The 19,816-nt window shown below is 42.9% G+C and overlaps 1 pseudogene; it reads left to right on the top strand.

Annotated features, from left to right (window-relative positions):
- Positions 1–9,295, top strand: part of LOC115183300 (regulator of G-protein signaling 7-like) — a 74,384-nt pseudogene extending 65,089 nt beyond the window's left edge.
- Positions 9,296–19,816: the final 10,521 nt, after the last annotated feature.

Raw genomic sequence — 19,816 nt, 5'->3', positions numbered from 1 at the left:
TTTAGGTATAATGCCCCCTTTAGGTTCATGTCCCCTTTAGGTATATGTCCCCTTTAGGTATAATGTCCCCTTTAGGTATAATGTCCCCTGTTAGGTATAATGTCCCCTTAATGTCCCCTTTAGGTATAATGCCCCCTTTAGGTATAATGCCCCCTTTAGGTATAATGCCCCCTTTAGGTATAATGTCCCTTTAGGTATAATGTCCCCTTAATGTCCCTTTAGGTATAATGTCCCCTTTAGGTATAATGTCCCCTTTAGGTATCATGTCCCCTTTAGGTATAATGTCCCCTTTAGGTATAATGTCCCCTTTAGGTATCATGTCCCCTTTAGGTATAATGTCCCCTTAATGTCCCCTTTAGGTCTAATGTCCCCTCTTAGGTATAATGTCCCCTTAAATGTCCCCCTTTAGGTATAATGTCCCCTTTAGGTATAATGTCCTCTTTAGGTATAATGTCCCCTTTAGGTATAATGTCCCCTTTAGGTATAATGTCCCCTTTAAGGTATAATGTCCCCTTAATCTCCCCTTTAGGTATAATGCCCCCTTTAGGTATAATGTCCCCTTTAGGTATAATGTCCCTTTTAGGTATAATGTCCCCTTTAGGTATAATGTCCCCTTAATGTCCCCTTTAGGTATAATGTCCCCTTTAGGTATAATGTCCCCTTAATGTCCCCTTTAGGTATAATGTCCCCTTTAGGTATAATGTCCCCTTTAGGTATAATGTCCCCTTTAGGTATAATGTCCCCTTTAGGTATAATGTCCCTTTAATGTCCCCTTTAGGTATAATGTCCCCTTTAGGTATAATGTCCCCTTAATGTCCCCTTTAGGTATAATGCCCCCTTTAGGTATAATGTCCCCTTTAGGTATCATGTCCCCTTAGGTATCTTGTCCCCTTTAGGTATAATGTCCCCTTTAGGTATAATGTCCCCTTAATGTCCCCTTTAGGTATAATGCCCCCCTTTAGGTATAATGCCCCCTTTAGGTATAATGTCCCCTTAATGTCCCCTTTAGGTATAATGTCCCCTTTAGGTATAATGTCCCCTTTAGGTATCATGTCCCCTTTAGGTATATGTCCCCTTTAGGTATAATGTCCCCTTTAGGTATAATGTCCCCTTAATGTCCCCTTTAGGTATAATGTCCCCTTAATGTCCCCTTTAGGTATAATGTCCCCTTTAGGTATAATGTCCCCTTAATGTCCCCTTTAGGTATAATGTCCCCTTTAGGTATAATGCCCCCTTTAGGTATAATGTCCCCTTTAGGTATAATGTCCCCTTAATGTCCCCTTTAGGTATAATGTCCCCTTTAGGTATAATGTCCCTTTAATGTCCCCTTTAGGTATAATGTCCCCTTTAGGTATAATGTCCCCTTTAGGTATAATGTCCCCTTAATGTCCCCTTTAGGTATAATGCCCCCTTTAGGTATCATGTCCCCTTTAGGTATAATGTCCCCTTTAGGTATAATGTCCCCTTTAGGTATAATGTCCCCTTTAGGTATAATGTCCCCTTTAGGTATAATGCCCCCTTTAGGTATAATGCCCCCTTTAGGTATAATGTCCCCTTTAGGTATAATGTCCCCTTTAGGTATAATGTCCCCTTAATCTCCCCTTTAGGTATATGTCCCCTTAGGTATAATGTCCCCTTTAGGTATCATGTCCCCTTTAGGTATAATGTCCCCTTTAGGTATAATGTCCCCTTTAGGTATAATGTCCCCTTAATGTCCCCTTTAGGTATAATGTCCCCTTAATGTCCCCTTTAGGTATAATGTCCCCTTTAGGTATAATGTCCCCTTAATGTCCCCTTTAGGTATAATGTCCCCTTTAGGTATAATGTCCCCTTTAGGTATCATGTCCCCTTTAGGTATAATGTCCCCTTTAGGTATAATGTCCCCTTTAGGTATAATGTCCCCTTAATCTCCCCTTTAGGTATAATGCCCCCTTTAGGTATAATGTCCCCTTTAGGTATAATGTCCCTTTTAGGTATAATGTCCCCTTTAGGTATAATGTCCCCTTAAGGTCCCCTTTAGGTATAATGTCCCCTTTAGGTATAATGTCCCCTTAATGTCCCCTTTAGGTATAATGTCCCCTTTAGGTATAATGCCCCCTTTAGGTATAATGTCCCCTTTAGGTATAATGTCCCCTTTAGGTATAATGTCCCTTTAATGTCCCCTTTAGGTATAATGTCCCCTTTAGGTATAATGTCCCCTTAATGTCCCCTTTAGGTATAATGCCCCCTTTAGGTATAATGTCCCCTTTAGGTATCATGTCCCCTTTAGGTATCTTGTCCCCTTTAGGTATAATGTCCCCTTTAGGTATAATGTCCCCTTAATGTCCCCTTTAGGTATAATGCCCCCTTTAGGTATAATGCCCCCTTTAGGTATAATGTCCCCTTAATGGCCCCTTTAGGTATAATGTCCCCTTTAGGTATAATGTCCCCTTTAGGTATCATGTCCCCTTTAGGTATAATGTCCCCTTTAGGTATAATGTCCCCTTTAGGTATAATGTCCCCTTAATGTCCCCTTTAGGTATAATGTCCCCTTAATGTCCCCTTTAGGTATAATGTCCCCTTTAGGTATAATGTCCCCTTAATGTCCCCTTTAGGTATAATGTCCCCTTTAGGTATAATGTCCCCTTAATGTCCCCTTTAGGTATAATGTCCCCTTTAGGTATAATGTCCCCTTTAGGTATAATGCCCCCTTTAGGTATAATGTCCCCTTTAGGTATAATGTCCCCTTAATGTCCCCTTTAGGTATAATGTCCCCTTTAGGTATAATGTCCCCTTTAGGTATAATGTCCCCTTTAGGTATAATGTCCCCTTTAGGTATAATGTCCCCTTTAGGTATAATGTCCCCTTAATGTCCCCTTTAGGTATAATGTCCCCTTAATGTCCCCTTTAGGTATAATGTCCCCTTAGTATAAGTCCCCCCTGTAGTATAATGTCCCCCTCCTTAATGTCCCTTTAGGGGTATAATGTCCCCCTTTAGGTATTAATGTCCCCTTAATGTCCCCCCTTTAGGCATAATGTCCCCTTTAGTATAATGTCCCCTTTAGGTATATGCCCCCTTAGGTATAATGTCCCCTTTAGTATAATGTCCCCTTTAGTATAATGTCCCCTTAATGTCCCCATTTAGGTATAATGTCCCCTTTAGGTATAATGTCCCCTTTAGGTATAATGCCCGCGAGCCGCTTGTGGATTGTGACAGCTCTAAGTTTGACAGCTGTCACCACCAAACCAACTGCTGGCTGGCGTCGGCTGGTGTCGGCTGGTGTCGGCTGGCGTCGGCTGGCGTCGGCTTGTTCCTAACAAATGTGACTGAGTGAATCAGTACACAAAGCTACGTTTCCACATACATTCTGTCCCGTGCTTGATCCTGTTCAATTTTATTTATTTTTACTTGACAATGTTATTATATGGAATTACGTCTCCTGTAACTATACAATTTCGCTTTTTCACTTCCAGTGAAAGTGTTAAACATTCCTTTAATCTGTCTGTGGTCCAGGTTTCTGTTGTGTTACACATTCCTTTATCTGTCTGTGGTCCAGGTTCTGTTGATGTGTTAAACATTCCTTTATCTGTCTGTGGTCCAGGTTCTGTTGATGTGTTAAACATTCCTTTATCTGTCTGTGGTCCAGGTTCTGATGATGTGGTTAAACATTCCTTATCTGTCTGTGGTCCAGGTTCTGTTGATGTGTTAAACATTCCTTTATCTGTCTGTGGTCCAGGTTCTGTTGAGTGTTAAACATTCCTTTATCTGTCTGTGGTCCAGGTTCTGTTGTGTTAAACATTCCTTTATCTGTCTGTGGTCCAGGTTCTGTTGATGTAATAAACATTCTTTATCTGTCTGTGGTCCAGGTTCTGTTGATGTGTTTAACATTCCTTTATCTGTCTGTGGTCCAGATTCTGTTGATGTGTTAAACATTCCTTTATCTGTCTGTGGTCCAGGTTCTGTTGTGTTAAACATTCCTTTATCTGTCTGTGGTCCAGATTCTGTTGTGTTAAACATTCCTTTATCTGTCTGTGGTCCAGGTTCTGATGATGTGTTAAACATTCCTTTATCTGTCTGTGGTCCAGGTTCTGTTGATGTGTTAAACATTCCTTTATCTGTCTGTGGTCCAGGTTCTGTTGTGTTAAACATTCCTTTATCTGTCTGTGGTCCAGGTTCTGTTGATGTAATAAACATTCTTTATCTGTCTGTGGTCCAGGTTCTGTTGATGTGTTTAACATTCCTTTATCTGTCTGTGGTCCAGATTCTGTTGATGTGTTAAACATTCCTTTATCTGTCTGTGGTCCAGGTTCTGTTGTGTTAAACATTCCTTTATCTGTCTGTGGTCCAGATTCTGTTGTGTTAAACATTCCTTTATCTGTCTGTGGTCCAGGTTCTGTTGATGTGTTTAACATTCCTTTATCTGTCTGTGGTCCAGGTTCTGTTGTGTTAAACATTCCTTTATCTGTCTGTGGTTCAGGTTCTGTTGATGTGTTAAACATTCCTTTATCTGTCTGTGGTCCAGGTTCTGTTGTGTTAAACATTCCTTATCTGTCTGTGGTCCAGGTTCTGTTGATGTAATAAACATTCCTTTATCTGTCTGTGGTCCAGGTTCTGTTGATGTGTTAAACATTCCTTTATCTGTCTGTGGTCCAGGTTCTGTTGTGTTAAACATTCCTTTATCTGTCTGTGGTCCAGGTTCTGTTGTGTTAAACATTCCTTTATCTGTCTGTGGTCCAGATTCTGTTGATATGTGAAACATTCCTTTATCTGTCTGTGGTCCAGGTTCTGATGTGTTAAACATTCCTTTATCTGTCTGTGGTCCAGGTTCTGTTGTTGTGTTTAACATTCCTTTATCTGTCTGTGGTCCAGGTTCTGATGATGTGTTAAACATTCCTTTATCTGTCTGTGGTCCAGGTTCTGTTGACGTGTTAAACATTCCTTTATCTGTCTGTGGTCCAGGTTCTGATGTGTTAAACATTCCTTTATCTGTCTGTGGTCCAGGTTCTGTTGATGTAATAAACATTCCTTTATCTGTCTGTGGTCCAGGTTCTGTTGATGTGTTAAACATTCCTTTATCTGTCTGTGGTCCAGGTTCTGATGTGTTAAACATTCCTTTATCTGTCTGTGGTCCAGGTTCTGTTGTGTTTAACATTCCTTTATCTGTCTGTGGTCCAGGTTCTGTTGTGTTAAACATTCCTTTATCTGTCTGTGGTCCAGGTTCTGTTGATGTGTTAAACATTCCTTTATCTGTCTGTGGTCCAGGTTCTGTTGTGTTAAACATTCCTTTATCTGTCTGTGGTCCAGGTTCTGTTGTGTTTAACATTCCTTTATCTGTCTGTGGTCCAGGTTCTGGTTGGCGGTTCAGGAGGTGAAGAAGAGGCCGATCCGGGAGGTCCCTACACGGGTCCAGGAGATCTGGCAGGAGTTCTTGGCCCCAGGGGCCCCCAGTGCCATTAACGTTGACTCCAAGAGTTACGACAAGACCACACAGAATGTCAAGGATCCCGGACGATACGCCTTCGAGGACGCCCAGGTCTGTACTGTGTCTGTGAGGAGTCATGGAGGAAGTGTTTTGGATGGGGGGGGGGAGTATGCTGCAGCTGAATAGGAAACAACCTTCTGTTAATTACTTCTTTGTGACTCTCTGGCCCCGTTTATACCTGGTGTTAACATGCATCCTTTGTCCTTTCTTGTCCACATTCTGTTGCCCACATTTTTTAGACAGGTGCAGACAATTAAAAGACACATTGTAATAGGATTTGGATCAGATCCTCCTGTCCACATTCTGATGTTGCCCACATTTGGCAGGTGCAGACAGGTGCAGACAATTAAAAGACACATTGTAATAGGATTTGGATCAGATCCTCCTGTCCACCTCTGAAGGTAATCAGGAACACATTTGTATCTGGATATCACATCAGGTGTAAACATTTACTATTGGCATCAATAATGGCATTAAAATAAATACATAAATGTTATTTTGAAAGAATATCTGTCGGTTCCCAATGGAATTAGCATATACCAGTGCCTTTTGAAAAGTATTCAGACCCCTTCATTTTTTTCCCACATTTTGTTACGTTACAGCCTTGTTCTAAAATGGATTAAATAAAACATGTTACTCATCAATCTACACACAATACCCCGTAATTTATTTTATTTATTTCACCTTTATTTAACCAGGTAGGCAAGTTGAGAACAAGTTCTCATTTACAACTGTGACCTGGCCAAGATAAAGCAAAGCAGTTCGACAACATACAAAAACACAGAGTTACACATGGAGTAAAACAACATACAATCAATGATACAGTAGAAAAATAAGTCTATGTACAATGTGAGCAAATGATGTGAGATAAGGGAGGTAAAGGCAAAAAAAAGGCCATGGTGGCAAAGTAAATAAAGTATAGCAAGTAAAACACTGGAATAGTAGAATTATAATTGAAGAAAGTTCAAAGTTAAAATATAAATAATATGATGCAAAGGAGTAAAATAATAATGACATCACAATACCCCGTAATGACATCACAATACCCCGTAATGACATCACAATACCCCGTAATGACATCACAATACCCCGTAATGACATCACAATACCCCGTAATGACATCACAATACCCCGTAATGACATCACAATAACTCATACTGAAAAAGCGAAAAACAGGATTTTAGAAATGATTGCAAAACTGAATACCTTATTTACATAAATATTCAGACCCTTTACTCAGTACTTTGTTGATGCACCTTTGGCAGCGATTACAGCCTCGAGTCTTCTTGGGTATGACACTACAAGTTTGGCACACCTGTATTTGGGGAGTTTCTCCCATTCTTCTCTTCAGAAGGTTGCTGTCTTTTTCCGTGGCTTAATCAACTAGGCTCGCAATTTAACAATTTTATTTGTATTTACAGAGGACATAAACGTTTGTTATTAATAAGGCACATGAAAGTTCACATGTTCCAGAAGACATCTGCCCAAAAAATTAATTTTTATAAAAATTAAAAAATTAAAAAAACTTTAAAACGTCTCTCCTGTGAAGTCGTGACTTGCGACATACGCCTAAGTCTCGTGAAACGGGTCACATATTTAAAGGGATGGCGTCAGATAAATATACTGAAATCCCTATTGAATGAAAACCTCCACGAGAAAATCTGTTGGCCAACCAAGTAGGAGGGTTTTTAGCATTCGAATGAAAAGTATTCAGAGCCAGCAGGGTAGCCACACCTGCACAGCGCGTTACGCAACTGAATAAGGTAAGTCTGAATAGCAAATACTGAGAAGTGTGTAGGAAAGGCGTACATTCCCAAGTCTGAATCGGCCCCAAACTGATTGGATCATATCGATCAGATCAAGGTGTAAGGTTAGAATGGAGTGGGGTTATTGGTGGGTTGGTAAGGTTAGAATGGAGTGGGGTTATTGGTGGGTTGGTACACAGTAAGGTTAGAATGGAGTGGGGTTATTGGTGGGTTGGTACACAGTAAGGTTAGAATGGAGTGGGGTTATTGGTGGGTTGGTACACAGTGAGGTTAGAATGGAGTGGGGTTATTGGTGGGTTGGTACACAGTAAGGTTAGAATGGAGTGGGGTTATTGGTGGGTTGGTACACAGTAAGGTTAGAATGGAGTGGGGTTATTGGTGGGTTGGTACACAGTAAGGTTAGAATGGAGTGGGGTTATTGGTGGGTTGGTACACAGTAAGGTTAGAATGGAGTGGGGTTATTGGTGGGTTGGTACACAGTAAGGTTAGAATGGAGTGGGGTTATGGCTAGGTTTGTAAACAGTAAGGTTAGAATGGAGTGGGGTTATTGGTGGGTTGGTACACAGTAAGGTTAGAATGGAGTGGGGTTATTGGTGGTTGGTAAGGTTAGAATGGAGTGGGGTTATTGGTGGGTTGGTACACAGTAAGGTCGTCATGTACCTTCTCTGTTCCAGGAGCACATCTACAAGCTGATGAAGAGTGATTCCTACAGCCGTTTCCTCCGCTCCAATTTCTACCAGGAGCTGCTACAGGCCAAGAAAAAGGTAAAGGACTGGCTGAGGAGGCTGGACGTGGACGTCTGTCTCTGGGTCATAGCCGTATCTCTGGAGGATTACAGCAGCTCGGGGCGGACGGCTGGATGAGGGGTTCAGTACAGAGCAGAGGGAATTACACTACAAATCAATTGATGAAAACATAAGTCAAATATCAAATCACAAGACAATATAATCTCATTGTATTGGCAGCAGAGCCAGCAGGACAGGGTGATCAGGAGGCTCACAAAGACTCACAGCAGTCTGGTGCATCGTTACCACACTGACTCACAGCAGTCTGGTGCATCGTTACCACACTGACTCACAGCAGTCTGGTGCATCGTTACCACACTGACTCACAGCAGTCTGGTGCATCGTTACCACACTGACTCACAGCAGTCTGGTGCATCGTTCGTTATCACACTGACTCACAGCAGTCTGGTGCATCGTTACCACACTGACTCACAGCAGTCTGGTGCATCATTACCACACTGACTCACAGCAGTCTGGTGCATCGTTACCACACTGACTCACAGCAGTCTGGTGCATCGTTACCACACTGACTCACAGCAGTCTGGTGCATCGTTACCACACTGACTCACAGCAGTCTGGTGCATCGTTACCACACTGACTCACAGCAGTCTGGTGCATCGTTCGTTATCACACTGACTCACAGCAGTCTGGTGCATCGTTCGTTATCACACTGACTCACAGCAGTCTGGTGCATCGTTACCACACTGACTCACAGCAGTCTGGTGCATCGTTCGTTATCACACTGACTCACAGCAGTCTGGTGCGTCGTTACCACACTGACTCACAGCAGTCTGGTGCGTCGTTACCACACTGACTCACAGCAGTCTGGTGCATCGTTCGTTATCACACTGACTCACAGCAGTCTGGTGCGTCGTTACCACACTGACTCACAGCAGTCTGGTGCGTCGTTACCACACTGACTCACAGCAGTCTGGTGCATCGTTCGTTATCACACTGACTCACAGCAGATAGTAGATAGATTAACGTACAGAGACGGCGATAGATTTGAGACTTGTCCTCATGATGAGTAGATAGAGTAACGTACAGAGACGGTGATAGATTTGAGACTTGTCCACATGATGAGTAGATACAGAGACAGTGATAGATTGGAGACTTGTCCACATGATGAGTAGATACAGAGACGGTGATAGATTGGAGACTTGTCCTCATGATGAGTAGATAGGGTGATGTACGGTGATATGCAGGCTATGCTTCATTTATCGATTTTATTTTCTGTCCACAGAAAAGTAAGAACTTATTCTGAGGAATTCCACATCCAGGTAAAGATGATTATAGCCCTAACCCCTAACCTTACATACTGATAACCCCAGCTTCATGTCCACTCCCCAGCTCCACCCTAACCCCTAACCTCCAGCTTCATGTCCACTCCCCAGCTCCACCCTAACCCCTAAACCCTAACCCCAGCTTCATGTCCACTCCCCAGCTCCACCCTAACCCCTAACCCCTAACCCCAGCTTCATGTCCACTCCCCAGCTACACCCTAACCCCTAACCCCTAATCCCAGCTTCATGTCCACTCCCCAGCTCCACCCTAACCCCTACCCCAGCTTCATGTCCACTCCCCAGCTCCACCCTAACCCCTAACCCCAGCTTCATGTCCACTCCCCAGCTCCACCCTAACCCCTAACCCCTAACCCCAGCTTCATGTCCACTCCCCAGCTACACCCTAACCCCTAACCCCTAATCCCAGCTTCATGTCCACTCCCCAGCTCCACCCTAACCCAGCTTCATGTCCACTCCCCAGCTCCACCCTAACCCCTAACCCCAGCTTCATGTCCACTTCCCAGCTCCACCCTAACCCCTAACCCAGCTTCATGTCCACTCCCCAGCTCCACCCTAACCCCTAACCCAGCTTCATGTCCACTCCCCAGCTCCACCCTAACCCCTAACCCCAGCTTCATGTCCACTCCCCAGCTCCACCCTAACCTCTAACCCCAGCTTCATGTCCACTCCCCAGCTCCACCCAAACCCCTAACCCCAGCTTCATGTCCACTCCCCAGCTCCACCCTAACCCCTAACCCTTAACCCTAAAACAGTATGCTGTATACAAAGTGTTTCCTATTTAATGGTTAACTCGTAACTCAAATGTGACAGATCGAGGGGCCTGATCCAATCAGATCTGATTATCCCGAGACAACCGCCAACGACGTAGCAGTGTTGTTTTAGCCACGTCGGAGATTTAACTGAGTTGGAGCTGTGAAATAAGCCATTAAGCTCCCGGTGTTTTATACCTAACGAGGAAGCTTCTAGTCGCATTAGGATACATCCTATGTAGCCTTGTTACAAGATGGAGGAACACTGGAATGTGTTGTTAGCTACACCGCCATTACGCTGATAGAAATCCTTATTATAGAGTTGAATGCTTTTCAGTCATGTGTCACTTCCTGACCAGTGAAAAAGGGTCATTTTGCCATATTAGGATGGTCAGGGCGTGGCAAGGGGGGGTTGTTTTGGGTGTTTTGGGGTTGGTTTGTTTCTATGGGGAATTGGTTCTAGTTTTCTGTTTCATTTTAACATGTGTGTGTGGCCGAAGTATGGTTTCCAATCAGAGGCAGGTGTTTATTCGTTGTCTCCGATTGGAAACCATACTTAGGCAGCCTGTTTTTTTTCCTTTTGGGTTTTTGTGTGTGGGTGGTTGTTTCCCGTATAGTCTGTGTACCTTACGGAACTGTTAGCTGGCGTTTCGTTATTTTGAAGTGTTTTCTTAATTAAAATAAAGTAAGATTGAGCTACCCGCTGCGCCTTGGTCTGTTCACTACGACGCGTTTTACATTTTACATTTACGTCATTTAGCAGACGTTCTTATCCAGAGCGACTTACAAATCGGTGCATTCACCTTATGATATCCAATGTGACCGTTCGTTATTTCTATAAAACAACTTCATCCTTCTGAAAGTTTTAACGCGAAAGCGGGGCAGGCGTGGCTCCATGTGGCGTCGGCTTCAACACACTTCCAAACCTATAAGACACGGAGGAAACAGCGGCTATGTGGGTATCTGGTATCGCCGGGTTAATGCTTTGATCTGATTGAATCCAGACCTTTAAGGCCTCTATGCGATATGTATCGCTGAAGGATTACAGATTGCACGATAGAAATGTAATTTCCGATTGAGTCGACATGTGCAGCGTTTATCGTGAATTTAGTTAACGCAGGAACATTGCCTGTAAATGTAAAATTGGATTGGGTAGCGATGAACTTCACGATACTTAACTGAATAGACTCCTTATTGAATCTAGGCCTTAGTATCAATCCTCTGTCTCTTTCTGTCTCCTTTTTTTTTAGGTCAAATAATTTTGATGGAATCACCCTGGAACAATGTAATGTTTTAGCCAGGGAGAGAGAGAGGAGAAAGGACCAGATCATTTGTACATTAATACAGGTCTTGTCCGTCTCGAGGATCCACCACTCGTCTGACGTTAAAAGGAGTTGATTTCCGATGGTGTCATTTCGTTCTGTTCTGTCCCCAGCAGTACAAAAAGTAGGATCAAGGCCTCTTGGATTTTTTGGTTTTTTGTTGATAGACATTCAAGTGAACTCACAAATGCCTTGTCCTCTATGAACATGCCTTTTAGCTACATTATCAACTGGATCTCATCGCTGTGTGTGCGTCCAACTCCATCGCAAGATGGGAATAATGTGTCAAATATGTAAAAAAACAAGACAAAACATGCTAAAAATGAATGTCAAACCAGGAAACATCTTCCTAGGAACACCGTAGGTCTATTGGATGATTATATTATTATTATTATTATATTATTATTATTATTATTATTATTATTATTATATATTATTATATTATATTATTATTATTTATTATTATTATTATTATTATATTATTATTATATTATTATATTATTATTATTATATTATATTATTATTATTATTATTATTCTTATTATGATTATTATATTATTATTATTATATTATTCTTATTATGATTATTATATTCTATTATATTATTATTATTATGATTATTATTATATTATTATTATTATTATTATTATTATATTATGATTATTATATTATATTATGATTATTATATTATTATTATTATGATTATTATATTCTATTATATTATTATTATGATTATTATTATTATATTATTATTATTATTATTATATTATTTTTATTATTATATTATTATTATATTATTATTATATTATTATTATTATTATTATATTATAATATTATTATTATTATGATTATTATATTATAATATTATTATTATTATTATATTATTATGATTATATTCTATTATATTATTATTATTATTATATTATTATTATTATTATATTATTATTATTATTATTATTACTGCCGTTCTAAGGAAGCATGTATTCATTCTAATGTATCACAGTTGGATTAGCCTTTTATTGCACTCTGGAATTTAGCAGCACAGAGGTCATCAGCACCTGGAATTAAAGTCACTGTAGAAAAAAAGTGTATCTGTGTATAACCCTAAATAGCACCCTATTCCCTATATAGTGCATTACTAGCCCTATGGGCCCTCATCAAAAGTAGTGCACTATATAGGGAATACGTTGCCCTTTGGGGACTCACACTTTGTCTTCTAAAGTCTTAAGGCCTCGATTCAACCCATTAGCGCTAAAAGATCTGTAGTGTGATTTAAATTTAAAGGCAATTTCCCATTGGGACGACGTTTGTATTTATTGGGGCGGCAGGTAGCCTAGTGGTTAGGGTGGAGGGGAGGCAGGTAGCCTAGTGGTTAGAGTGGAGGGGCGGCAGGTAGCCTAGTGGTTAGAGTGGAGGGGAGGCAGGTAGCCTAGTGGTTAGAGTGGAGGGGCGGCAGGTAGCCTAGTGGTTAGAGTGGAGGGGCGGCAGGTAGCCTAGTGGTTAGAGTGGAGGGGCGGCAGGTAGCCTAGTGGTTAGAGTGGAGGGGCGGCTGGTAGCCTAGTGGTTAGAGCAGGTAGCCTAGTGGTTAGAGTGGAGGGGCGGCAGGTAGCCTAGTGGTTAGAGCAGGTAGCCTATCGGTTAGAGCGTTGGACAGTAACCAGCAGGTAGCCTAGTGGTTTGAGCATTGGACCAGTAACCAGCAGGTAGCCTAGTGGTTAGAGCGTTGGGCCAGTAACCAGCAGGTAGCCTAGTGGTTCGAGCGTTGGGCCAGTAACCAGCAGGTAGCCTAGTGGTTCGAGCGTTGGGCCAGTAACCAGCAGGTAGCCTAGTGGTTAGAGCGTTGGGCCAGTAACCAGCAGGTAGCCTAGTGGTTAGAGCATTGGGCCAGTAACCAGCAGGTAACCTAGTGGTTAGAGCGTTGGACCAGTAACCAGTAGGTAGCCTAGTGGTTAGAGCGTTGGGCCAGTAACCAGCAGGTAGCCTAGTGGTTAGAGCGTTGGGCCAGTAACCAGCAGGTAGCCTAGTGGTTAGAGCGTTGGGCCAGTAACCAGCAGGTAGCCTGGTGGTTAGAGCGTTGGGCCAGTAACCAGCAGGTAGCCTAGTGGTTAGAGCGTTGGGCCAGTAACCAGCAGGTTAGCCTAGTGGTTAGAGCGTTGGGCCAGTAACCAGCAGGTAGCCTAGTGGTTAGAGCGTTGGGCCAGTAACCAGCAGGTAGCCTAGTGGTTAGAGCGTTGGGCCAATAACCGCAAAGGTTGCAGGATGGAATCCCTGAGCTGTCAAGGTAACAGTCTGCAGTTAATCCACTGTTCCCCTGTAGGCCGTCATTGTAAATAAGAATTTGTTCTTAACTGACTTGACTAGTTAAATAAAGGTTAAAAAAATCCCCATTAGTTCCTGCCAAGGCAGCAGCTACTCTTCCTGGAGTTTATTATGGATCCCCATTAGTTCCTGCCAAGGCAGCAGCTACTCTTCCTGGAGTTTATTATGGATCCCCATTAGTTCCTGCCAAGGCAACAGCTACTCTTTCTGGGGTTTATTATGGATCCCCATTAGTTCCTGCCAAGGCAGCAGCTACTCTTCCTGGGGTTTATTATGGATCCCCATTAGTTCCTGCCAAGGCAGCAGCTACTCTTCCTGGAGTTTATTATGGATCCCCATTAGTTCCTGCCAAGGCAGCAGCTACTCTTTCTGAGGTTATTATGGATCCCCATTAGTTCCTGCCAAGGCAGCAGCTACTCTTTCTGAGGTTATTATGGATCCCCATTAGTTCCTGCCAAGGCAGCAGCTACTCTTCCTGGGGTTTATTATTGATCCCCGTTAGTTCCTGCCAAGGCAGCAGCTACTCTTCCTGGGGTTTATTATGGATCCCCGTTAGTTCCTGCCAAGGCAGCAGCTACTGTTCCTGGGGGTTTATTATGGATCCCCATTAGTTCCTGCCAAGGCAGCAGCTACTCTTCCTGGGGTTTATTATGGATCCCCATTAGTTCCTGCCAAGGCAGCAGCGACTCTTTCTGAGGTTATTATGGATCCCCATTTTTTAAACATTACAATTCATTCATAACAGATTTCTCAACACACTAAGTGTTATGCAGCATTTACCATGAATGCAGTCTCCATGAACGCAGGAACATTGTCTTTAAATGTATTTTGCGCTCTAGCGCAGTTCTTCAGCACTACGGATTGAATCGAGCCCCAGTTGTCTCATTGGTTTATTTTTCTATCATATTTAAATATTTCAATGTTTTCCACTCACTGATTGGATGTATTAAAGCTACAGCCGTTATCGGTTTTCTATGACTCATATTTCTGGAACATTATATTTCAATGGTACCTACCTATGTAGACATTTTTAACACATTCATTACCCATAACCCCATGAATGTGTGGGTTATGAAATCCAATCAAGTGTTACCAATATTTCTGTAAATGTCCCCTCTGACAGTTGTTCCTCTGGGTACAGGACCGAGCTGATCTCAGATCAGTTCTCTCTTCAGAATGTAAACAAACAAAAAAAAACAACCTGGATTATGTGAAGAGTGATATCAAGTGACATGGAATCCAGAAGATGGATGTTTTCGACTCAAGATTGATCAGATGTGATTGATCAGATTGATCAGGTGTGATTGATCAGATTGATCAGGTGTGATTGATCAGATTGATCAGGTGTGATTGATCAGGTGTGATTGATCAGATGTGATTGATCAGATGTGATTGATCAGATGAGATTGATCAGATGAGATTGATCAGATGAGATTGATCAGATGTGATTGATCAGGTGAGATTGATCAGGTGTGATTGATGTGATGTGATGTTAGTCCCATATTAATATTCAACATTAATCTTCCTCATTGCTTCAGCAGTTTGTGTGAGTGAGAAAATGTGTATCTGGAATAGGGACAGGAGTTTTCCTAATCCTAACCATCAACCATAACCATAACCCTTAACCCCGAACTATAACCCTAACCCTCAACCATAACCATAACCCTAACCCTCAACCATAACCATAACCCTAACCTCAAACCCTAACCCTAACCTCAAACCATAACCCAAACCATAAGCCTAACCTCACACCATAAACCATAAGCCTAACCTCAACCCTAACCTCAACCCTAACCTCAACCCTAACCCTAACCTCAACCCTAACCTCAACCCTAACCTCAACCCTAACCTCAACCCTAACCTCAACCCTAACCTCAACCCTAACCTCAACCCTAACCTCAACCCTAACCTCAACCCTAACCTCAACCCTAACCTCAACCCTAACCTCAACCCTAACCTCAACCCTAACCTCAGTACTCTAAATCCAGACTCTATACTAGATAGACCCAGTCAGTACTCTAAATCCAGCCTCTATACTAGAAAGACCCAGTCAGTACTCTAAATCCAGCCTCTATACTAGATAGACCCAGTCAGTCTCTATACTAGATAGACCCAGTCAGTACTCTAAATCCAGCCTCTATACTAGATAGACCCAGTCAGTACTCTAAATCCAGCCTCTATACTAGATAGACCCAGTCAGTACTCTAAATCCAGCCTCTACACTAGATAGACCCAGTCAGTACTCTAAATCCAGACTCTATACAAGATAGACCCAGTCAGTACTCTAAATCCAGACTCTATACAAGATAGAGTACTGACTGGGTCTAAATCCAGCCTCTATACTAGATAGACCCAGTCAGTACTCTAAATCCAGCCTCTATACTAGATAGACCCAGTCAGCCTCTATACTAGATAGACCCAGTCAGTACTCTAAATCCAGTCTCTATACTAGATAGACCCAGTCAGTACTCTAAATCCAGCCTCTATACTAGATAGACCCAGTCAGTACTCTAAATCCAGCCTTGACACTAGCCTCTTAGCAGTGTCTTCACTGACATTTTCAACCTCTCCCTGTCCGAGTCTGTAATACCAACATGTTTTAAACTGAACACCATAGTGCCTGTGTCCAAGAACACTAAGGTAACCTGCCTAAATGACTACAGACCCGTAGCACTCACGTCTGTAGCCATGAAGAGCTTTGAAAGGTTGGTCACGGCTCACATCAACACCATTATCCCAGAAACCCTGGACCCACTCCAATTCACATACCGCCCCAACAGATCCACAGATGATCCAATCTCTATTGCCACTCCACCCTGCCCATTCCCACCTGGAAAAAAGGAACACCTATTTGAAAATGCTGTTCATTGACTACAACTCAGCGCCCTCAAAGCTCATCACTAAGCTAAGGACCCTGGTACTAAACACCTCCCTCCTGGACTTCCTGACGGGCCGCCCCCCAGGTGGTAAGGGTAGGTAACAACCCGCCCGCCACGCTGATCCTCAACACGGGGGCCCCTCAGGGGTGCGTGCTCAGTCCCTTCCTATACTCCCTGTTCACTCATGACTGCACGGCCAGGCACGACTCCAACACCATCAAGAAGTTTGCTGATGACACAACAGTGGTAGGCCTGATCACCGACAACGATGAGACAGCCTATAGGGAGGAGGTCAGAGACCTGACCGTGTGGTGCCAGGACAACAACCTCTCCCTCAACGTGATCAAGACAAAGGAGATGATTGTGGACTACAGGAAAAGGAGTACCGAGCACGCCCCCCCATTTTCATCGACGGGGCTGTAGTGGAGCAGGTTGAGAGCTTGAAGTTCCTTGGCGTCCACATCAACAAACTAACATGGTCCAATCACTCCAAGGCAGTCGTGAAGAGGGCACGACAAAACCTATTCCCCCTCAGGAGACTTAAAAGATTTGGCATGGGTCTTCAGATCCTCAAAAGGTTTTACAGCTGCACCATCGAGAGCATCCTGACTGGTTGCATCACTGCCTGCTGTGGCAACTGCTCGGCCTCCGACCGCAAGTCACTACAGAGGGTAGTGCGAACGGCCCAGTACATCACCGGGGCCAAGCTTCCTGCCATCCAAGACCTCTATACCAGGCGGTGTCAGAGGAAGGCCCTAAAAATGGTCAAAGATTCAAGCCACCCTAGTCATAGACTGTTCTCTCTGCTACCGCACGGCAAGCGGTACCGGAGCGCCAAGTCTAGGTCCAAGAGGCTAAGACTCCTGAACATCTAATCAAATGGCTACCTGGAAATCAGCTCCCCTCCTCCCCCCAAGCTGCTGCTACTCTCTGTTATTATCTACGCATAGCCACTTTAATAACTCTACCTACATGTAAATAATTACCTCAATTACCTCGACACAGGTGCCCTCCGCACATTGACTCAGTACCGGTACCCCCTGTATATAGTCTCCACATTGACTCTGTACCGGTACCCCCTGTATATAGCCTCCACATTGACTCTGTACCGGTACCCCCTGTATATAGTCTCCACATTGACTCTGTACCGTAATACCCTGTATATAGCCTCCACATTGACTCTGTACCGGTACCCCCTGTATATAGCCTCCACATTGACTCTGTACCGTAATACCCTGTATATAGCCTCCACATTGACTCTATACCGGTACCCCCTGTATATAGCCTCCACATTGACTCTGTACCGTAACACCCTGTATATAGCCTCCACATTGACTCTGTACCGTAATACCCTGTATATAGCCTCCACATTGACTCTGTACCGGTACCCCCCTGTATATAGCCTCCACATTGACTCTGTACCGGTACCCCCTGTATATAGCCTCCACATTGACTCTGTACCGGTACCCACTGTATATAGCCTCCACATTGACTCTGTTCCGGTACCCCCTGTATATAGCCTCCACATTGACTCTGTACCGTAACACCCTGTATATAGCCTCCACAATGACTCTGTACCGTAATACCCTGTATATAGCCTCCACATTGACTCTGTACCGTAATACCCTGTATATAACCTCCACATTGACTCTGTACCGTAATACCCTGTATATAGCCTCTACATTGACTCTGTACCGTAATACCCTGTATATAACCTCCACATTGACTCTGTACCGTAATACCCTGTATATAGCCTCGCTATTGTTATTTACTGCTGCTCTATAATTATTCTTATTTTACTTTTTTTTAAATTAAAACTATTGTTGGTTAGGGGCTCGTAAGTCAGCATTTCACTGTAAGGTCTACTACACCTGTTGTATTCAGCATTTCACTGTGAGGTCTACTACACCTGTTGTATTCAGCATTTCACTGTAAGGTCTACTACACCTGTTGTATTCAGCATTTCACTATATGGTCTACTACACCTGTTGTATTCAGCATTTCACTGTAAGGTCTACTACACCTGTTGTAGTCAGCATTTCACTATAAGGTCTACTACACCTGTTGTATTCAGCATTTCACTGTAAGGTCTACTACACCTGTTGTATTCAGCATTTCACTGTGAGGTCTACTACACCTGTTGTATTCAGCATTTCACTGTAAGGTCTACTACACCTGTTGTATTCAGCATTTCACTATATGGTCTACTACACCTGTTGTATTCAGCATTTCACTGTAAGGTCTACTACACCTGTTGTAGTCAGCATTTCACTATAAGGTCTACTACACCTGTTGTATTCAGCATTTCACTGTAAGGTCTACTACACCTGTTGTATTCAGCATTTCACTGTAAGGTCTACTACGCCTGTTGTATTCAGCATTTCACTGTGAGGTCTACTACACCTGTTGTATTCAGCATTTCACTAAGGTCTACTACACCTGTTGTATTCAGCATTTCACTGTGAGGTCTACTACACCTGTTGTATTCAGTATTTCACTGTAAGGTCTACTACACCTGTTGTATTCAGCATTTCACTATATGGTCTACTACACCTGTTGTATTCAGCATTTCACTGTAAGGTCTACTACACCTGTTGTAGTCAGCATTTCACTATAAGGTCTACTACACCTGTTGTATTCAGCATTTCACTGTAAGGTCTACTACACCTGTTGTATTCAGCATTTCACTGTAAGGTCTACTACACCTGTTGTATTCAGCATTTCACTGTGAGGTCTACACCTGTTGTATTCAGCATTTCACTGTAAGGTCTACTACACCTGTTGTATTCAGCATTTCACTGTGAGGTCTACTACACCTGTTGTATTCAGCATTTCACTGTAAGGTCTACTACACCTGTTGTATTCAGCATTTCACTGTAAGGTCTACTACACCTGTTGTATTCAGCATTCACTGTGAGGTCTACTACACCTGTTGTATTCAGCATTTCACTGTGAGGTCTACTACACCTGTTGTATTCAGCATTTCACTGTAAGGTCTACACCTGTTGTATTCAGCATTTCACTGTAAGGTCTACTACAACCTGTTGTATTCAGCATTTCACTGTGAGGTCTACACCTGTTGTATTCAGCATTTCACTGTGAGGTCTACTACACCTGTTGTATTCAGCATTTCACTGTGAGGTCTACTACACCTTTGTATTCAGCATTTCACTGTAAGGTCTACTACACCTGTTGTATTCAGCATTTCACTGTAAGGTCTACTACACCTG

Source organism: Salmo trutta, unplaced genomic scaffold (genome assembly GCF_901001165.1).
Source record: "Salmo trutta unplaced genomic scaffold, fSalTru1.1, whole genome shotgun sequence".
In the NCBI taxonomy this organism is placed as follows: Eukaryota; Metazoa; Chordata; class Actinopteri; order Salmoniformes; family Salmonidae; genus Salmo; species Salmo trutta.
This window is presented reverse-complemented; position numbering and strand designations above follow the sequence as displayed.